A 22,799-nucleotide genomic window follows, 5' to 3' on the forward strand; every position below is an offset into this window, starting at 1 on the left:
GACGAGTGAATAGGTTAGAAATGTTAAGGAAACATTTCTAAAAACAAAAAGTGAAGGAAGAGGATAACCAGGATTTATCGTAATGTTTATGGCACCTAGTTCAGAAGCCATAGAAACAATTCCCTCTTTTCCTCTTCAAAACCAATACTATTTTAAAATATTAACCTCTGAAAATGTAACTATTCATCCTACACTTGCAACCCTGCTGAGAGTGAAGTCTTCATAGGAAAAGTGCTTCTGCTGTAAACAGAATGTCTTCAGATGCTGGGCACAAATGAATCATAGTGAGTTTAAGTAGTGATTCTTGATCCCTGATGCACAATCACCTAACTCACGTTTTATTTGATCAGAATGATCTGGCACTGGTGTTTTTTAAGACTTCTCCCACCCAAGTAATTTTAGTATATATTAGGGTTGATAACCACTAAGTTTGAAGGACAGACTGATTAGAGCAAATTGCAACAAAGACGTCATATCCAAGATATTCATTTTCTCTTCCTGAGTTTTCTGATTCTGAATGTTCTTAACCAGCAAAGAGAGAAACAATTTTCATCTCATAGTTAAAGGATTAACTTAATGATTGTTAACAGCTAGTGTTTATTCTCTGCATTGAGCAACTTACAAGTATTTTCTCACTTATCCTGAAAATAATGTGATTATGTATTATAATCCTCATTTTGCAGATGAGAAAAATGAGTTTTAGGAAAGTTAAGTAACTTTTCTATGCAATACATCAGGGAGTTAGGAGCATAGCCATATTCACTTGACTACAAAGCTCATGCTGGTAACTACTGCTTCTCTTTCCAGAAACACAATATGAATTCTTTCATTCATCCAGGGAGTAGAAGAGGACAATGCTACTTTTTTCTTTTGCTTAAAGACCACTTATGTTAAAAGAAAATTATAGCTTTCTCCACCATAAAATTCAGTATTATGCAATTAGTAGTGAATGATACAACATTCCTTTCCTATGGCTTTCTGCATTAGCATATCTATATGTGAGGTTTCTCAGACTTCCTACTTACTTCCCAAGCTCCCACCTCCAACAGAGGTGACCTCAAGACAAATTCAAAGATTAATGATCTGCTTACTTTCTTCAGTTCTTTTCTCCTGATCATGTAATAGAAGTTAATTTGCAAGACTCTCCTTGACATCCTTAATATCTGTATGGTTTTTAAACTGTCAGTAGGACTCAACTGAGGATACTGATTCAGGAGGATATCAACTGGAAAATGTTTCCCATTGTCTAATTTCTCTATCTGAATATCATGTACCGGGGATCCCTGGGTGGCTCAGTGGTTTAGCACCTGCCTTTGGCCCAGGGTGTGATCCTGGAGACCTGGGATCGAGTCCCGTGTCGGGCTCCCTGCATGGAGCCTGCTTCTCCCTCTGCCTGTGTCTCTGCTTCTCTCTGTGTGTGTGTGTGTCTCTCATGAATAAATAAATACAATCTAAAAAAAAATGAATATCATGTACCTGATATCCTATATAACACATACTCAACACCAAAGAATTTCTTTATTCAAAACTACTGCAGGCAGGAAGAGTAATAATACTGCCTGATCTTGTGATGAATCCTGTGAAGTTTTTGGTTGATCCTAGTTCCATTTGGAAAATTATCCTTGCTTGCCAATTAAATATATTCAAACAAAATATAGCTGAGAGCTTTCTTATTTTTTACATAGCCCTGAAAATACCAGATGGACCAACTCTCTGCAGGGCCATTATCTCATTGAAGACTTGGATATATCCTAGCTTATATTTAACAACTGGTCAAATAAATAGTGCAAGGTCCATCTTAAACACAAAAATATAAAGTGAATAGGCAAAACTAGCACACTAGTAGCTACAGCACACAACTAGACCAGTTAGACTGAAGGACAAGCACTGACCTATAAGGGACCTGATAACATCACCAATAATATTAAGTTGCCAAGAAAAAGAGATGTAAAAATAAAATATATAGCTGGAAGAAAGACTTCAGTAAGAAATTTGAAATGGGAGCTGAAGCCAATAAGTGACGTAGCAAAACAAAGTCAGTGAAATTCTCGTGTAAGAAAAGTGTTTTTCTAAAATTATAAGGCTTTGGTTTTGCTTAACTATGGAGACGTAGTTACGATCATCAAAAGTATCTTTATCTTTAGGACAACTGTAGATCTCTTCCCATCTCTCCTAGCAAGTGTGGAGTGCCAAGGAGATGACAAATGCCTAATCTGTTGGCAGGAGAGAAAGGGAAAGTTTTGTATATTGTCAAGTTTCCTTCAAATCAAAAGCACTTCACCCAGTAAGCATAAAATCACATAACCCATTTTCTCTTATTGACTATTTTAAATCTTTGATTATTCATATGCTAGTAAGAACTAGTTTGACTAAAAATATATGATTATGATTATCTTCATCTAATTCCTAAGGTAATGTTAAAAAATGGGAAGAGGAAGAAATGTGAATATGAGGCGCTGCCACCCTAGGTAAAACCATACAATTCATTGCAATAATCTCCTGAAGATATCCTAGTTTTTATTCTATGTGATAGCCTTACCTCCATGCAGTGGCTAAATCATGCCAACTCTCTCTCTCTTAAAAAAAAAAAAAAAAGTCTACAGCTTTCCATATTCCTTGAATTCAATCAAAACATTTACTTTAGAATATAAAGCCCTATAGGACTTGTTCAACTACTCCACCTTCAAAACTGCTCAGGCAATAAACAGACACCAGTTTGTGTTTAAGTATATCCTACATTGCCTGTACTTTGTGCTTCCAGCCTAAGTGAAATTCTTCAAATGGCTTTCACTAAATTGCAGAGTTTCTATACCTTAGCAAGCATCCACCAAGAGAACATGTTTTCAATGTCTTTTTCAGATATGCAACCTTGATCTCTACAAACTCTTCTATTTGCTTGAGAGAGATACACAACAGCCAAAGAACATGCTCTCTAGGCTTTTGACTCTCTTCCAGGACTCCCCCATTTGTACTTTCTTTGTATAGAAACTGAAAGATATTGGTCTGAAAGCTCAAAAGAACATTTTGGTCATTTCTTAGTAAAAGAAGCATCAGGCATCTCTATTCATGGTTTAGGATGTCAGTCAATAGAAAACTCTTATTCAACATCCTTCATTAGTAGCAAAATAGCTATAGAGTCTTACTTATCTTAGAGAGGCAGCACAGTATTATGGTTGGCCAGAAAATGTAGTCCACTCAAATGATATATTAATCTCTGCAAGTTCATAGACATGAAGCAATTTTCCTTAAATCACAATTCATTTGTGTCACGGAAGATAAGACTTGAGTTTAAAATCTGGCTCTTCCATTTACAAGGTAGGTGACCTTAGGAAAGTTCTTTACCTTTGCAAAGACCATTTTTCACAAATATGAATTGGAGATCTGATACAACTTCAAAAGGGTTTTGTGAAGATGATAAAATGCTACCAGTCTTATGAAGTTTCTGGCCCCTGCATATTGATAAAAATGTGCAGGTTTTGAATGCTTATTATAAACAAGACACAGATCTCAAGATTTTATGTTAGTAAATAAACTTAGAAAATTTACATAATGGGAAGTCACTTGAACCTTCAGTTTTACATATACACAAATAGTACCCTCTGGAGTGGAAGAGATTCATTTGCAAAACCACACAGGAAGACCTTATTGACATTTTATTTCTAAACTTTATTTAGGGCTACAATTCTACCCTGACAAGTAAGAATTAATTCTGTTTAAAATAAGCACTCTTGATGAAAAAGCTTAACAGCAATACTTTCCAGCAACCACTAAGTTAACCCTATAAACAAGCTCATGAGGAAAGTTCTTATTTTTAAATCTACTTTATAGATTGCATACATTTTAAGCTCAGAGTGACTCCTTTTAAAGACTTGCAGCTTCTAGATGGAGGACACCAGACATAAGCTCATGCCTTCTCATTCTAAATCCCTATCATTTTGGAATATTTTGTGAAAACACTAATGTAAGCTATCTCTTCATTATTATCCATTTCAACAATGAAATTTGTCAGGCTATCTAAAAGCTCCCATCTTTGGGGTTTTCATGATAGTAACCTGCTCATTGATCAAATCCAGAATGAAAGAAACTGTTGGCTGTAACTCAGTCCTTGTTTTTTCTTACCAGCAGCACAGGGCTGCCATCTACCAGTAATAAGGGAATTTGCAGTTCTAGTTTAACAACAGAGAAGAAAAAAGAAATGCTTTTCAATACTTTGCTTTCATATTAAATTTCTGAATTCCTAAAATGTTTGAAATTTTGAAACTATCAACAAACACAAATATTTTCAATTTCAAAAGAATTAGCCTATAGGACATTCCTACCTAAACCAGGGCCTAAAAATTTGATAGCAAAGCCTGTTTTCTGTAAGATCATAAAGAAGTTTACTTTGGCAAGTTCATAAATGATGGGAAAACTAAAAAGACAAGGTTTCTGAAAGAAGTATCCAAATACTGAATACACTAAGCAGAGACTGTTCTAGATGAACTAGATGGCAATCCAGTACACTCTAAGTAAAATGTCCTTGGAGACAGCCTGAGTAGATGTTCAAGTAAGTCTATGTACTTCTAATATTAACAGGTAGTATCTACACTGTGTTTATTATAAGTGCCATGCTCAGTTTTAAATGTTTTATGTATATTAATTCATTTAATCTCAATGAAAATACTGTGGAAGTAGTTAAAATTCTTACCATCTTAGTAATGGTTACCTTCATGTATTCAGCTTGATTGGACCACCAATGTTTACTTAAACATCATTTCTTACTGTGTTTGTGAAGGTGTTTCTAGAAAGGATTAACATTTCAATTGGTGAAGTGAGTAAAGCACATGGTCCTCCCCAAGGTAGGTGGGGATCATCCAATGTATTGAGGTCCTGAATAGACCAAAAAGGTGGAAGAAGGATGAATCTGCTGTCTTCCTGACTGTTGAGCTGACACATGGTTTTTTCCTTCCCTTGGTTCTCCTAGTATTTAGGTCTTCAGACTCAGACTAATATCTACAGCCTTGGTTCTCCAGCTCTCAAGCCTTCAAAGCACACCACTGGCTTGCATGGTCTATAGCTTGCAGACAGCAGATCATGGGACTTTTCAGCCTCCAAAATCATGTGAGTCAATTCTTTATAATAAATCTTATCTAGATTTAGGTAGATGATCTAGATTTAGATAGATGATAAGTAGATAATAGAAACAGAGATAGACACAGACAATAGACATATATGGATACCCAGTTGTTTCTTTGGAGAACCCTAATATACATCTCTATCATAAATAAAGGAAGCAGATATGATAAATGCATGTAGTTTTCTAAGAGCCAATTTTCAAATCATGTCCATGGATGGTGTCCTGCCTTTCTAATTCCTAAACATTTAAGATGAGAAGAGAAGAAAGTGATCAGAGAGATGGTATCTAGATCCTCCAAGGAGACTGCAAAGTAGAGTAATATTTGAACAACATTGATGAGGGTAATAGAAGATGTGAAATCTATTCCTGTATCTCTCATAGTTTATGATTTTTGGAAAATTAATTTACTTCTCTGGGACTTACTTCTTTATTACTAACATGAAACAAGGTAGTAAATAATAATTAAATATCCACTCTCTAAATCTAAAGTGGTGGTTACAGGATTATGTGTCTCAGATGATGAAAGGAGATGAATGTGATATAGATTCATTGTAAATTGGTGTGTTTCATCACAAGGGATTATCCTTCCAGACTCAGCCCTCCATCATATCCTTTATGGATTTTAAGTTTGCACATATCCATGAAATGTAAAATAAGGTTCTATGAGAAATTGTCTAAACATCCTGTCCTATTATAACCCAGGAGAGTTCCCACTGGGTGTGACAAAAGCCCTTCTGTGTTCCCTGAAAACAGAACTGCAAAATCCTTGTTTTATTCTATATGACCTGGAACATTGTAAGACCGACAAATGAGAAATAGAGTGCAAGGAAGTAAAGTGAATGAAATCCAGTGGTGAGAGAAGAAAGCTTTTCTGATATGGTATCGAATCCAGGTTTTTGTCATTTGTTTTGTTTTGCTTTTGGCCTATATAAATGATACAAAAATAATTCAAGTAAATTAGGAAATCAAAGTGTTGGTAAGATGTTAATCTCTTCCAGATAAATTGTCTTCTTAGTCTCTACTTCCATACACAAGTGTTAGTAGTGTTCTCATATCTTTCTCCTAAAAGCAACAAACAGCAAAGCTTTACATCTTTAACCTACAAATAAAGTCTGTGTTGTTGGGGTGGGGGTGGTGGAAATCAAATCAAGGCCCTGTGGGCAAAGAAGTAAATCATCAATCTTTCTTGTCACTGCAGTGGGTACGATCCCTATAAACTGCTTGATTAGCCTTTTGGCACCAATATGTCTGAAGTCCCATCATTATGATTAATTTGTTTTTCATCAGTGTTTCTACAAGTAAGTCCAAATCTTGAGCAATAAGAGGTTAAAAAATCCAATAAAATATTATAAAATGACTTTAGGAAAAAAATTCACTGAGATATCAAAGTGTTGATGAAACAGTCCCAAATCTGCCTAGTCTAAATTAGATTACAAACAAACCTTCTGATTTTAATTTGTTTTTCTACAAGGGCAGTGCAAATGTCAAAAGTGTGTGTTTAAAGGGCATCATAAATATTCAATGCTTGTCATTTATAGTTCTCAATACGAATTTTATTAATTTGCATTTTATATAAATATATACAAATAAAACTAACAGTCAAAAGACAAATATCAATAATAACTTAAGAAATACTACAGTTAAAATATGAAGACCCAAATCTTTGAAGCCAAATAATTCTTTCAAGGTCGGTTAAGGCTTATCATATTTCTTTCTGATACAAGAGGTCAGGTACCCTTGTGCAGTTCCATGAAGTTTGGTAGAAACTAAACTGATCTTGAAACTTAATGGATTGGCTCTCTTCAGGCTGCATGTCATACAGGACATTCAATAAGGGTACAGTCTTCTTGTTGAGGATAACAAATGGTGACTTTGGAACTATATTGTATTGCCCCTGCAAGGTCACAGCTATCAAGGGAATGTGGCAAATGCAGCATTCACCTGTTCCCCTTCTCAAACAGCCTTCCTCTGTTTTGTTTTCTAAAGTAAAGTCTGGAAATTGATACCAAGGAGGAAAGGGAGACAGAAGTAGGCTTGATGTCACTGACTGATGTTGCTATTATGTGCCTGTCATAAAATATGCACATGAGATAAAATTGGGAATTAAACACAGAGACTGAATCCTTCATCCAGGTGAAACATACAAAGGAACTTATTTATAGTGTTAATATGATAGTAGCTATAGTCATATGGTTGTGCAGATGAAAGAGAAATTAATTTTGCTGGTGGAGTGTCAGGAAGGCCTCACAAAGGAGTGGACATTTGAGCAAGACTGAAACATTAGTAGGACTATGGATGCCAGAAAAAATTGTGGTGCTAAAAAAATCTCAAGAAGAGAAAATGCCATAGAAGTAAGAAAGTCCATGGCATATTGTGGGATGACAATTAGTCCTGTGTTTGAGAATATAGGGAAAAGGGGGGACAGGGTCAAGAATGCTAAAATGTGTGATGCGAAGGTGGGAGGACCATATCAATATGTTTAAAATGTATCCTGTGGCCAATAAGGGATTCACTAAACTTTCATGTTCTAGTGTCTCTCGGGTTTATACAGAGCTAGAAAAATGTTTGCCCCCCTTATTTCCTGTCATAATTTATTCTTTTAGAAATCATTAGTTGAAGAAATACTCTGGACATGTGCAGAGAGAAAAAGCCATGCAGGGGCACCTGGGTGGTATGGTCAGTTAAGGCTCCGATTCTTGGTTTCCATTCAGGTCATGATGTCAGGATTGTAAGATCAAGCCTCTCGTCTATCTCAGCACTCAGAGTGGAATCTGCTTAAGACCCTCTCCCCCTCTAAAAATAAATACATAAAATCTTAAAACTTTGAAAAGAAAAATCCATGCAGTTGCTTTTCCCAAGAAGGTTAAGGTCTACTGGGAAAAGCAAGACTTATAGGAATGAAAAGTTAGGCATAATGCAAGGTAGTTTATAAATTTCAAATAAGACACAAAGGCAAATCCAGTTTGACTCCTGTGATTTCCACATCTCAACTCCTCTGGTATTAGTAAGTATACGGTAGGATCCAGGGGGCAATAGGAGATATAAAATGGTTAGTAAAGCTAAGAAGGTTCCTATAAAGTAGATTCTCATTTCGACCTCACCTGTACTTCACAGGTAAACATACTTCTAAAATTAATGAACACTTGTCAATTATTATGATCCACTTACATAAAATCCTGATAGAAGTATAGGTATTTATATACAATGTCCACTTTAGAAGAATGCTCTTGATGACAAATGTAAATCAAACTGTCTTACTTCTCTTCCTTTCAGTGAGTCATTTAATCACTGACCAATGTTCATGGATACTCAACCCTTCAGCTCCTGTCCTGTCTATTGTTGTTTTCTTCTTCCTTACCTCCTTCCTACTCCCTCTTCCTTAGGCTTTAAATTCTTATTTTAACTTGAGTCTGTAGGATTTCTTCTTTCCTAAGTGAATCTCAAGATCCAGTCATTTGTTTTCCAATCCATCCATCCCTCATTTCCTCTTTCCCTGGGCTTTCCTTTGTCCATTAGGAGAAGAATGAAGTTATTCTTTATACTTTCTAGAAGCATAATTTTTTTGTTTTTATTCCCTTTAAAAGCAGCAGCCTCAGAGTAACAATTTTTACATGCAATCCTCAAAGGGGAAAAAAAAGCTAAGGGAATATTGATGTGCAGGTCTAATTCCAAGAGACCCCGAACTCCATAATAGGATCTATAAACATAGAGTCAGAAGATCAGTGAATATTCTGAAGCCATCAGAGGTCTATAACCAGCTAACCTGGCAATGATGAGCAGACCCAGGATTTGGGTTCATGGAAAGGCCAGGTTGTATATTATTGTTAAATTATAGTTGGAATAATGCTAAAAATTTTATCAACTGTCTATATTATCTTATGCCTTAATGCATATTATATTTCTACTCTGAAATGACTTATATTAATGATTTTGTACATTTTACTATAGATTTACTAAAATGTCAACAAAAATTTGCCTTTTGAGAAATTCAAGTTGCCTTTCAACAAACTCAAGAAAATTTATATTAAAATTAATTCTGTACAATTATTCCTTTGAAATTTGTTATCAGATGAGGAGTAAACAACCATAATGGAGTCATGAAGGGTCATTAGGTATCCAGTTCATAAAGTTTCAGAATGTCTGAACCAAATTTTCAAACTTTCAGAGTATACATATAAACATGTATGCATTTGTAACCAAGACAAGCAAATGTGGCAAATTCAACCTTGTTGAAGGCTATGTGGTCATTTATTTTAATGTTCTTTCAGCCTTCTGTTAGTTTTGATTTTTTTATTAAAAAAAAGAGAAAGGAAGAATGAAGGGAGGGATGGAGACAATGTGCCCTGCATGTCCACCACTGCAGACTCCAAGATTAGCTGGATCTGTTGAAATCTTGCCCTGGCAAATTTCAGTCTATTCCATGGTAGTAGGCTGCAGCACCTGTCTCAGGAGCCAACAGGCAGCTATAGAACAGGAAGGATGGTTAAGAAGTTTAACAACCATAAATGCTGTTTAAAGATTGGCAAAGGGTGAAGAGTGAAGATGCTCACAGTGGCTGCAGAGGGGAAAAAAAACAGCAATGTGATGGAACATTTCTTTATATTCAAAGCTTGCAAAGCTGCCTCCTCTTCCAGAGTAACTGCAGAGATCTGTGTTTTTCAAATACACAAGATGCAAAGGACAAGAATCATGCTCCAATTTCTACAAAGCTTATAGGAAAGTTGCTTTCAATAGCATGGCAGATCACCTCTTCAATACAGACTTACATGCTTTTCAAATCGAAAGATTTTTTGATATTCCTGTGCATAATTTGCAGTATTTATCATCTGCAGAATACTAGAATAGAATATTGCAGAATGGAGGAACTAACATGTTTTCCCCTAATGGAGGTATAACCAAATGGCTATTTAATTGCAGACTGACTAAAGTAATAAGAGAAAAATAATGAAATAGAAGGGATGACTTTGGTTAGTGATATTGTTAAATTTCTTAGTTGTTTTTATTTTTAGATGTATGATAAAGTACTTAGAAATGAGGTGTCACGATGTCCAAAAATTGTTGCAAAGGATTAGGAATAAAAATAATAAGTAAAATGTCAAAATACTTGTTTTTAAATATAGAATTCTAAATCTAAAATTCATGAGTTTAAGTATTTAATTTTTAAATCTAGTTGGTGGATATACACATGTTCATTTTCGTGTCTTTTCATATTTTCTTCATGTTCGAAAAATGGTATGCTAATATTCTAAAAGAACAAAAATAACTTGCCACCCATATAATTCATGAATACATAAAAACTGACTTAATTTGTAGTTCAATTTATCTATATTTATTTGTTTTAATTTTCAACACAATTTTCAATGATTCTTGTGCTGCTAAACTATTTGTTAATCTCTGATTTGATCAAGAGCTGAAGTATTTTTATTTGTTTCTACAGTCTTTTGGGTTATTCTGTTCCCTGGTGGTTCTTAAAACCAGCTCTTCCTATAAAGATTCCCCCCTGCTGCTATTTAAACTGATTTTTATGTTACTCCAAATTAAATCCATTCTTTCTAGTCTATCAATTTTCCAACTTGAATCAGCACCCTTGAAGATTCCCATCTGCTATCTATTGTGAAGCCAGTTTTTAAATCTGTCTTTTTGTCCTCCCTAGCCTGGCCTCCTCAGGTGCTTTGGAAGCTCCATTCACAGACTTTCCAGGTACTCATCTCTGCCTGCCAGGGATGTCTGGGCTATTCTCTGCAGAACCCCATACCAGGCATCCTTCCATGGATTTACTACCAGACTTAAATATTCAAATTCCAAAGAGCTCCCAAGCCATGATTAAAGTTAGCTCCCAAAAGAAATCTGTAAAGTCCATAGGATATAGATATTAAGAGACTACAGTAAAAGGATATGAGTGTACTAATTAAAAAAATCCCTGGGTTAAGAATCAAGAGAATTGGAATCTAACTGTGGTCTGAACCTTGGCCAAGCCCCTAAAAATGATGTCCCTAAACTATAGATAAGAGAAATGGAATACATAGAATCAGTGGTCCAACTTGATTTTTAAATAATTTTATTGTTTAGTATTAATAAAATTAATTTTTATATTATTATAATACATTTAGAAGTTGGGTATCTAGGAAGGAAATACTCATAATATCACCTAGAATTGCCTACTTTAAGTTATTCTTGTGTTTCCTCCTAACTTTGTGTGTGCACATATGTATATATTTGTTTCTGTATATGGGCACATAGACATAAACTTAGATTTATTAGAAAAATAAAATATTTTAGGCATGATGATATTTTATAATTTTTCTGTGTCATTAAATACCATTTGGGAACTTATCTTTTAGTTACCATACTATATAACATGGATAGGTCATAATGTATACTCATCAGCTTTAATAATTTACATTTGTAGACTAAACAGCGTGCTATAGAAATACCTTCATACATATGAAATTGTTTCCTACTTCATGGACTATAGATTTTGTCAAAGCAAGTTTAATATGTATTTCAGGATTCCATTATTTCTTAGACAAAACAAAGAAAAGATTCTTTTCTGGAAGTGTCTTGTTTTGAAGAGATAATATTTTGGTCATCCTCACTAGAGCCTAGAAAGCAACAAATGGAAATTTATGGGTTCCAAATAGCTTTCTGTTTTTTTCTAAACAAATAATTATATAATCATACTCTTTTAGGTACTATTATTTTTCTGTTGCTATAGTGAGACAATTTTTCATGGTTTCTCTCATTTTGAACATCTTATAAGAAGATAATTTGAACTAGTAGCCTTTATTTTAGAGTATGTATTTAGGGGTATTGGTATAATTAACAGCCTTGGAAGATGAAGGTAGTACCTTCCCTCAGAGCAGAGTACCTTCCCTTCTGGCTGGCTTTTGTTTTTGCTTTATATATATGCTATCTAGTATAATAAAGATAATGTCACTCTCAAGGACAAGTTTAATAGATTTGCTTGCAGTCGAAAATAATAAAAGATTTAGGTTTCCTAAGTTTGACATTTTTCCAGCTGTGCTGAGCATCTACCTGGGCCTCTCTATCTTGCCCGCATGGGACTTGGGAGACAAGGGGATCTGAAGTGTATATAAATCCCACGTTGATTTTGTATCATGAGTAATATAATCTGTACCTATAAAATTGTGGCAAGCTGATTTATAAACTAGAAATAGGGTAAAATCCAAGAACCTTCACAGTTCTTAAAACTATCGCCATATAAAACAAAAATGAGAAAGAATGGTCATGATGAAGGGTGAGCTTCTAAGGATAAAGGAAATTAAGGCTATTTTTAAAATTGTAAAGAACAAATTACTGGACTAGGAAAAGTATTTATTTTGTACTGACTTCTGGGCATATGGTCTTATTGCTAAATATTTAAATATTTAAATATTTATATTTAAATATAGCAAATATTTATATTTGCTAAATATTTAATTAAATTACCAGAAAAATAGTGATTTCTCAGAACTGTTCACATTCACAGTCTATGTACTAGAAAAAGTTTGCTCTTTGTTTTCTACATCCTGTGTAATACAAGTTATTACAGAGGCACTACAGATTTTTTAAGAAGCAAAGCAGGTAGGAAAACTTTCAGCAAATGGTCAACAAACTTAAAGAACAAATGTGTTCTAATATACATATAATTCCCTCAATATATTCAAGAGATATTATTTTTATACTAATATAAAGGAGCAAGACCTCTTTTGAAATATAAAAGAGAAAGACCTCTCTATCTCCTACCACATTATCAACATCCTTCTTATAAAGAGGATCCTGAATATAAAAAGAAACTATGTACCCTGAATTTAGTCTGTTTCTTTTATGTATATCCCTGATAGACTCCTCATTCCCTCCCATATTTATACTACCCAAATGCTTATAAGCAATTATCACAATCTTCTTATTATATATCTAGCTTATTTGGAAGTAGGTTCTTTCTTCTCACTAGTCTAAAGATAAACTATCTCCCATAAAATTTTAAATTTCTCACCATAATCTTATCTATGACACCTTGTTTTTGAGATTAAGCATATGTGGGATCTTTATTCTGGTGACCTTACAGTCCTGGGGCAAAACATTGATATCAGTCAAGCAAGCAGGCTTATGGGTTCACTGTTTGTAGCAACCTATTTAGAGCTTGATTGAACTTTAATGCCCTTCTGTCCTGGCATCTTCAATGAAAGGTAATGAAGCTGAATCTCTTGAGTTTAAATGACTGGTCCAACTCGCAAATAAACTATTTCACTGATATCTCTGCTATAGAACACCAGTGATTGATGGGAAAATACCACTTTAGTATTAACAGGCAAATTCTTGAGAGAATTCAGGAAATGTCAGCTTCATGAAAACCCATAAAGAAGTGGAAAGTGAGTAAAAATTGCTGTGATCATCACATTTGGAATTCAAGTGTATGTTAATGACTTACAGCTCCTTTCTAAAGCTAAAAGAAATTCCAGAGACTAGTGAAATGGGTCATAAGACACACTGGGGGTTTATGAAACCCCCAATCCAGAAATTACATTTTTATTCTGTGAAAATATATTTCGATCGCAAATTATCACAGCAAAGGAAAAGTTTATTCTTAAATAGATGAAAATACTTATTCACATTAAAAAATAATGCAAAAAGCAAAGAAAACAGACTGTTTTAAAGATATATTTGTAGATTTCAGTAGTTAACCACAGATCTCAATTTGAGAGACATTAGATAAAGGGGATATAGACATATAAAAACAAAGTGCAATACTGGTCATGTCTATTGATATGAAAGGCTGTATAGAGCACAAAGAAAAGAGCTGCTCATTCTAGCTGGGGCTGGGGAGATAGAAAAGGTTTAATAGAGAAATTGATTTTTAAGCTAAGTTCTGAAAGATGAGACAGTATTGACAGACCAACAGCATGATTGATTGGAAGCACTCTAGGTAAAGGAAGCAGTGAGATAAATATACAATGGCACAAAGTCATGGAACAGCAGCATATGTAGTGAATTTATGATATTTCTATAGGGTTAATGAAAGTGCTGAGCAAGAAAACATGAAGGAATAAATAGGAAGGGCTGGGAGCATAATGGAAAAAAGTACTGTTGAATTAGAAGATAAAATACAGATATGAAGAGTTTATTAAGGAATGTTAACTGATAGAAATCAGAATAAATAACTGCCTTAGTTTCCAGGACACAGGATATCAATGGTAAAATTGGGACAGTCCCAGAGGAATAAAATGGTTGGTCATCCTAATGTCAATATAAACGGATGCTGTTTTCTCTAACCATATATTAATCTGCACTATATTAAATTTTCCTTAATGGTATTTCATATTTCATAGCTTTGCCCTCACACTTGGTTAATGGAATGGATTCAGTTCAAATCTAAATTCTCTATTTATCATCATAAAAAGATAAACAACCTTTCATCTGAAAATTAATTCAAAGTTCTCCCTTCCCTCAAACCTGGTAGAGCTGTGTGTGGCTCCAGAAATTGAGAGGCGTTGGAAGTCTCCTTTCTACAAATTCTCCAACTTCCTCTCCTTAATTGGCTACCTCCTCTAATGCACTGCACAATGAGAAGGGGTGAGAAGAATAGTGTTACTTATTAAGTTTGAGTCCTTCCTTTGATGGGCAGTTTTATTGCCCATCGACCCCTATATCCTATCCATCAACTACCTCCTCATGGCAACAAGGGTAGGTTCCAAAGGCAGCTGACAACAGCCCGCTAGTTTCTACACAACATGCTAACTGTGCTGCTTCCAGCTACTCCCTCTAGACCACCAACAGTTATACTATTCTCTGCAAAATATTTAGGCAGACACCACTCAAAATTGAGTAGCAAGCAGAGCAAAGTAGTTAAACAGCCTCTGGTGGCAGAATGTGTGGATTCAAAAACCCATTTGGCTACTTAGCAAATTGAGGGATTTAAAACTCCTGTGCCTCAATTTCCTCCACTTTAAAAAGGTGATAATAATAGTATCCTCTAGTATTGGTCTAAAATGTCATACTAAAAATAAATAAATAAATAAAATGTTATAGCAAATCAACCTACATGTGTAAGAGCTCATAGCACAGTAAAAATTCATTTTTCACTTACATAGTAGTCCAGGGCAGAGGTGCAGATTGTAAACCACAGTTCTAATTGTGATAACTGAGAAAGCTTGTTCCTTCCAACATGTAGCTCTGCCATTCAGGAGGGCCATCCTTTACATACCAGTTGGCAAAAGGAAAAAGTGCTAGAGAAGATACACGAAATTCTTCAAGGCTTTGACTAGAAGTTAGACATACACCTTCCTCTCACATTCTGCTGGCAAGAATTTGTCACAAGCCCATACCTACTGTTACAGAGGGCTGGGAGATGACATATTTTGGATTGTTTAGATAATTAAATAATACATATAAAGGGCTTTAAAAATCCTGACACAGGCTAAGTGCTCAATAAATAATAGCTACTATTACCACCAGAGCCTTAAAACAGTTCCAAGTTCTTAAAGACCTTTCTCCCTAATTCATACTAGAGGGAATCATTTTGAAATCTCAGCAGCAGGAATGATACTAAATAGAGTAGATAAAATGATGAATTTTAAAACTAATCTTTAAAAACTCGAGAAATTTAATATTCATGTATTCATATTCTAAAAGTAACTTCAGCATCTTTTCAAATAAAATATTGCTGATAATCCAAAGAATCCATGCAAGTTATCCTTATCTTTAAGGCAGTGACACTTCCCCACTTGGAACTTATGCAGCAAGATGCAGTCTTGGGTTTAAGATCATTTCTTTTGATAGCTGCAGGTGACTGTTTTCTCCTGGCTGTGCAAGATATTAATTGACACTGATCACTTCCTCCCAATAGTGAACCAAAGTGGTCTGAGGATGACACTGCTGGGTTTCCCACCCTGTCTCTATGACCTTCAAACAGAGTTGAAGCCAACTCCTCTCAAATTCTTTCATTAATGAGCTGATGCTTCCATTTTGGGTATATTCCTGCAAACTCATCATGAAACTTGTCTGACAGTTTTAAAAGTTAATGGACTTCAAATTACTATTCTGCAAGGTGTATACATTTACAAATCACCAGGTAGCCACCATTATGGCTTATATTTGATTAATAAAATTATATTCCCAAATAAACAAATCATGTAAGCATGCTAATTATATTACTTGTTAGCTGAAGCTAGTAATTGTCTCCCCACTGGGCAGCTCCCCACTTTTATTTCAATAGTTTTCTTTCCTGAATAGTCCCTTACAAATTTGTCAGGTACCATATAACACCTACAAAGTTAAATTCACACAATTCTCTTCACCCCAATTCTGACTCTAAAATTTTCAGACAAATAAGAAGCTGAATGAATCTTTGCTCTGAGTTCTTGATTCTTACACCATGATATATTTTTTTAAGTGCTCAGGAGAGGGATGCTATTATTTTCTGAGATCCATTTAGCAGATACCAACTTAGAATTTTATTGTGCCTCACTGAGGAAAATTTTCCATTTTTTCTTTTATTCTAAAAATGCATTTGTTAGCTAATAATTGAACATCTCCGTGAGATTTTTTGGTAAGTGTGACTTTTAAATCTTTCTGTCAATTCAAATTGTAGCTTAAGAATATTCTAGCAGTTTGGAAATTTCTTCAGAAAAGCTATTACTTTTCATCCATTCAAAAAAGGTAGCTGGACACTTCCTATGCATCATTCACACCGTTGGATCCTGAAATACTGTGCAAGAATAGATAGGAAGGTCTCCTACTCAGAGTTTACTGGCAAGACAGTCTGGAACAGCATTTAAGCAGCAACCTGAAGAATGCAGGAAGCTTAGCTAGGAAGAGAGAATAGCAAGGAAGTTCAGGACAGAAGAAACATTTTTTTGTAAGGATTACTGTGGCCTAAAAATTGTGTTGCCTGAAAGGAAGGTGTCTGAGTATGTTCAGAGAAAAAGAATATCTTTCCAGAGCAGACAGGCACTGTCCCTGGGGATACAGAGCCTTAACATTTCATAAGCTCTTTAGGTATACAGTTCATAAATGTTAAATATTATTCTAAAATCATGACAATGATGACTTTGCCAGGTTTCCAGTCTTTTCTGACTTGTTCTCAGAGATTATGAGACCCAAATTTAGAGAACGATTAGATTAGCCTAAGATCCATTCTGAACGGGGAACACAAAGGAGAGTCTTGAGAAAGTTTCCCTCATAGTGCAGGCCTTCTGGAAAGGAATAGCAGTTGCTAGAGGAAGGGCATGAGGCTCTGCCTTGGTTGGTTCTTCCCTATCTCCCGTATTGTAAAGGAACCTGAGTCTGCAAGGGGAAGGACAATTTCAAAACAGTAAAACTGATATAATTGCCACTTTTCCCCTACAGATATATTGCAAAGTCTGAAGAGATTAATAAGAGGATATAGAAGAATGTGCTTTGAAGCCTGTGAAGTGCTACAGACATTGAACATAATACTATTAAAATCTTTCATGAAGAGGAGAATTTATGAATTCAGAGAGAATGTAACAATAAATCAAAGAATTTACTGATCTTGAAAAACTGCATTTTCAGAGGAGACAGAAACTGAAAATTACTTTTTTGAATCCTGTTTTATGTACTCTTAAAATAATATTGGAAGGGGGACATTACTCTTTTGAGGCTTCATTGCTTTTCTTTAGTTTCAGTACCTATCAGTAATTGGGTGATTTTAAAGTAAGTATACTTAAACAACTACAAAGAAGAATACAACTTTTAAGTGTTTAGCTAGATAATTCATCAAAAAGTAAAAACAAAGCAAACAAACCAAAAGAAGGTACCAAACTCCCAGATCAGAACATAAAATTCTAGCAATCTAAAAGTCCAAATTGTACTCTAAAAGGGAGGCACAACCTCTGCTTTCAGGATGATGATTATCCTGAATTAATACTGTGAGTTAATTTTGCCATTTTTTTAACTTGCTATACATGGAATCATACTTATATAACCTTCTACCTGGCTTCATCTACTATTCTGGGTGGTTGTAGTTCAGTCTGGTTGCAGGAGAATAAGCCACTGTGGGAGCAAACCACAATTTATGTTGCTTTCTGCTATTGAAGGGCATATGTGTTGCTCTACTTTAGGGCTAATTCAGTAGTATTATTATTAACAACCTCACATATATACTTTGGTAAGCATATGTCCCCCACTTCTTTTCTTTTTGAATGTATACCTGAGACTAGAATTATTAGACTATTGGATGTGCATTTATTTAGCTTTAGTGATATTGACAAAACAGGCTCTAGAATGATTATTTTCTCCTACCAAAGCCATATGAAAGTTCCTTTCCTCCACCTCCTTGTCAATATGTAGCACTGTCAGTCCTTTATATTTTTAGACATTCTGGTGGGTTGGGAATAGAGTCATTTTGTGGTTTTAATGTGAATTTCTTTGATGACTAGCAATGTGGAGCCTAGGTAATCAAGTGTGGCCCAGTAGGCAACAGCATCTACATCATTTGAGAGCTTATCAAAAATGTACACTCTCAGGTCTCATCCAGATCTACGAAATCTGAATAGGTATTTTATTTATTTATTTTTAAAGACTTTTAAAGATTCGAGCAGAACTCAATGAAATAGAGACCGGGAGAACTGTGGAACAGATCAACAAAATCAGGAGTTGGTTCTTTGAAAGAATTAATAAGATAGATAAACCATTAGCCAGCCTTATTAAAAAGAAGAGAGAGAAGACTCAAATTAATAAAATCATGAATGAGAAAGGAGAGATCACTACCAACACCAAGGAAATACAAACGATTTTAAAAACATATTATGAACAGCTATACGCCAATAAATTAGGCAACCTAGAAGAATGGACACATTTCTGGAAAACCACAAACTACCAAAACTGGAACAGGAAGAAATAGAAAACCTGAACAGGCCAATAACCAGGGAGGAAATTGAAGCAATTATCAAAAACCTCCCAAGACACAAAGGTCCAGGGCCAGATGGCTTCCCTGGGGAATTCAATCAAACCTTTAAAGAAGAAACCAGGGATCCCTGGGTGGCGCAGCGGTTTGGCGCCTGCCTTTGGCCGAGGGCTTGATCCTGGAGATCCGGGATCGAATCCCACATCGGGCTCCCGGTGCATGGAGCCTGCTCCCTCTGCCTATGCCTCTGCCTCTCTCTCTTTCTCTCTCTGTGACTATCATAAATAAATAAAAATTAAAAAAAAAAAAAGAAGAAACCATACCTATTATACTAAAGCTGTTCGGACAGATAGAAAGAGATGGAGTACTTCCAAACTCGTTCTATGAGGCCAGCATCATCTTCATTCCAAAACCAGACAAAGACCACACCTAAAAGGAAAATTATAGACCAATTTCCCTGATGAACATGGATGCAAAAATTCTCAACAAGATACTAGCAAATAGGATACAACAATACATTAAGAAGATTATTCACCATGACCAAGTAGGACTTATCCCCAGGATGCAAGGCTGGTTTAACACTCGTAAAACAATCAATGTGATTCATATTATCAGCAAGAGAAAAAACAAGAACCATAGGATCCTCTCAATAGATGCAGGGAAAGCATTTGACAAAATACAGCATCCATTCCTGATCAAAACTCTTCAGAGTGTAGGGATAGAGGGAACATTCCTCAACATCTTAAAAGTCATCTACGAAAAGCCCACAGCAAACATCATTCTCAATGGGAAAGCACTGGGAGCCTTTCCCCTAAGTTCAGGAACATGAGAGGGATGTCCACTCTCACCACTGCTATTCAACATAGTACTGGAAGTCCTAGCCTCAGCAATCAGACAACAAAAAGACATTAAAGGCATTCAAATTGGCAAAGAAAAAGTCAAACTCTCCCTCTTCGCTGATGACATGATACTCTACATAGAAAACCCAAAAGACTCCACCCCAAGATTGCTAGAACTCATACAGCAATTTGGCAGTGTGGCAGGATACAAAATCAATGCCCAGAAGTCAGAGGCATTTCTATACACTAACAATGAGACTGAAGAAAGAGAATTTAAGGAGTCAATCCCATTTATAATTGCACCCAAAGGCATAAGATACCTAGGAATAAACCTAACCAAAGAGGTAAAGGATCTATACCCTAAAAACTACAGAACACTTCTGAAAGAAATTGAGGAAGACACAAAGAGATGGAAAAACACTCCATGCTCATGGATTGGAAGAATTATATTGTGAAAATGTCAATGTTACCCAGGGCAATTTACACGTTAATGCAATCTCTATCAAAATATCATGGACTTTCTTCAAAAAGTTGGAACAAATTATTTTAAGATTTGTGTTGAATCAGAAAAGACCCCGAATAGCCACGGGAATTTTAAAAAAGGAAACCATAGCTGGGGGCATCACAATGCCAGATTTCAGGTTGTACTACAAAGCTGTGGTCATCAAGACAGTGTGGTACTGGCACAAATCAGACACATAGATCAATGGAACAGAATAGAGAATCCAGAAGTGGACCCTCAACTTTATGGTCAACTAATATTCGATAAAGGAGGAAAGACTATCCACTGGAAAAAAGACAGTCTCTTCAATAAATGGTGCTGGGAAGATTGGACATCCACATGCAGAAGAATGAAACTAGACCATTCTCTTTTACTCTACACAAAGATAAACTCAAAATGGATGAAAGATCTAAATGTGAGACAAGATTCCATCAAAATCCTAGAGAAGAACACAGGCAACACCCTTTTTGAACTCGGCCACAGTAACTTCTTGCAAGATACATCCATGAAGGCAAGAGAAACAAAAGCAAAGTGAACTATTGGGACTTCATCAAGAAACTTCATCAGTTTCAGTCAACAAAACTGAAAGACAACCTACAGAATAGGAGAAGATATTTGCAAACGATGTATCAGATAAAGGGCTAGTATCCAAGATCTATAAAGAACTTATTTAACTCAACAGCAAAGAAACAAACAATCCAGTCATGAAATGGGCAAAAGACATGAACAGAAATCTCACAGAGGAAGACATAGACATGGCCAACATGCACATGAGAAAATGCTCCGCCTCACTTGCCATCAGGGAAATACAAATCAAAACCAGAATGAGATCCCACCTCACACCAGTGAGAATGGGGCAAATTAACAAGGCAGGAAACCACAAATGTTGGAGAGGATGTGGAGAAAGGGGAACCCTCCTGCACTGTTGGTGGGAATGTGAACTGGTGCAGCCACTCTGGAAAACTGTGTGGAGGTTCCTCAAAGAGTTAAAAATAGACCTGCCCTACGACCCAGCAATTGTACTCTTGGGGATTTACCCCAAAGATACCAATACAGTGAAACGCCGGGATACCTGCACCCCGATGTTTCTAGCAGCAATGTCCACAATATGAAAACTGTGGAAGGAGCCTCGGTGTCCATCGAAGATGAATGCATAAAGAAGATGTGGTCTATGTATACAACGGAATATTCCTCAGCCATTAGAAATGACAAATACCCACCATTTGCTTCTAGGTGGATGGAACTGGAGGGTATTATGCTGAATGAAATAAGTCTATCAGAGAGGACAAACATTATATGGTCTCATTCATTTGGGGAATATAAAATAGTGAAAGGGAATAAAGGAGAAAGGAGAGAAAATGAGTGGGAAATATCAGAAGGAGACAGAAAATGAGGACTCCTAACTCTGGGAAACGAACTAAGGGTGGCGGAAGGGGAGGAGGTCGGGGGGTGGGGATGAGTGGGTGTTGGGCACTGAAGGGGGCACTTGATGGTATGAGCACTGGGTGTTATTCTATATGTTGGCAAATTAAACACCAATAAAAAATAAATTTATATAAAAAATAAATATTTCAAAACTGTTTCAACAATCACTTAAAAAAAAAAGTCCAGTTTTGGTGTGGGGATCTAGAAAGCTAGAAATACCATTACTCCCAAACTTGTAGCAAGTAAAACTAAACAAAATGCAAGTTCACCACTTTTCTTGAATCCATCAAAAAAGTGAGGTATTGGGATAACTAACCCAAAATCTGCAGAAAGACAAATGACTGCAGGACATGTTTACCTGGGGCAGGCAAAACCAAAGAGTGGTGAAAAGAAATACACTAGTATAGTTAATGAATTCTTGAGGCCCAGTGTGGGCAGCAGGCAAGAGTGAAGCCCTCATAACCACTTACTGCCCCGGTTAGGACTCCAGTACAATGTTGAAGAGAAGTGATTATGGCAGGCATTTTTTCCTCATTAAGGCAAAAATTTTCAATAATTCACCATTAGACATGATGTTTGTTCTTGGAGATATATATATATGTATATATATAATATATTCATATAATTATTAGATTGTGAAAATTTTCATATTAGATTGTGAAAATTTTCCTCAATTCTTAGTTTGCCAATTTGTTTTTGCTTTTGCATGAGTGACTATTGAATTTTATCAAATGTGGATTCAGTGTATTTCGAGAGGATCATATATAATTATGTAATGTGATGAATTGTAATATTAGATTTTCCCTATATTAAGTGATGATTGCTTTCCTGGATTCAAGTCACGAAATTTTGTGTAATTTTTATATATAATAAAATTTGATACAGTATTTCATTTAACAATTTAACATGAATCTTAATGACAAATACTGGTATAACATTTTGTTTTCTAGTAATAACTTCATCAAGATTTGGATGAAGGTTATAATAGCCTAATAAAACAAGGTGAAAGTGTCTTTTAGTTTTCTCAACTTTTGAGAACTTTTATGATCC

At 35.4% G+C, this 22,799-nt stretch overlaps 1 long non-coding RNA gene across 1 annotated transcript in view; it reads left to right on the plus strand.

The window, feature by feature from the left end:
- Positions 1–17,591, plus strand: part of LOC111091515 — a 102,250-nt gene extending 84,659 nt beyond the window's left edge. Inside the window, exons 2-3 of the long non-coding RNA XR_005375341.1 lie at positions 4,964–5,100; positions 17,465–17,591. This is a non-coding gene — a long non-coding RNA (uncharacterized LOC111091515). The remainder of the gene's footprint in view (positions 1–4,963; positions 5,101–17,464) is intronic.
- Positions 17,592–22,799: the final 5,208 nt, after the last annotated feature.

The sequence above is a fragment of the Canis lupus genome, chromosome 21 (genome assembly GCF_011100685.1).
Source record: "Canis lupus familiaris isolate Mischka breed German Shepherd chromosome 21, alternate assembly UU_Cfam_GSD_1.0, whole genome shotgun sequence".
NCBI classification, from domain to species: Eukaryota; Metazoa; Chordata; class Mammalia; order Carnivora; family Canidae; genus Canis; species Canis lupus.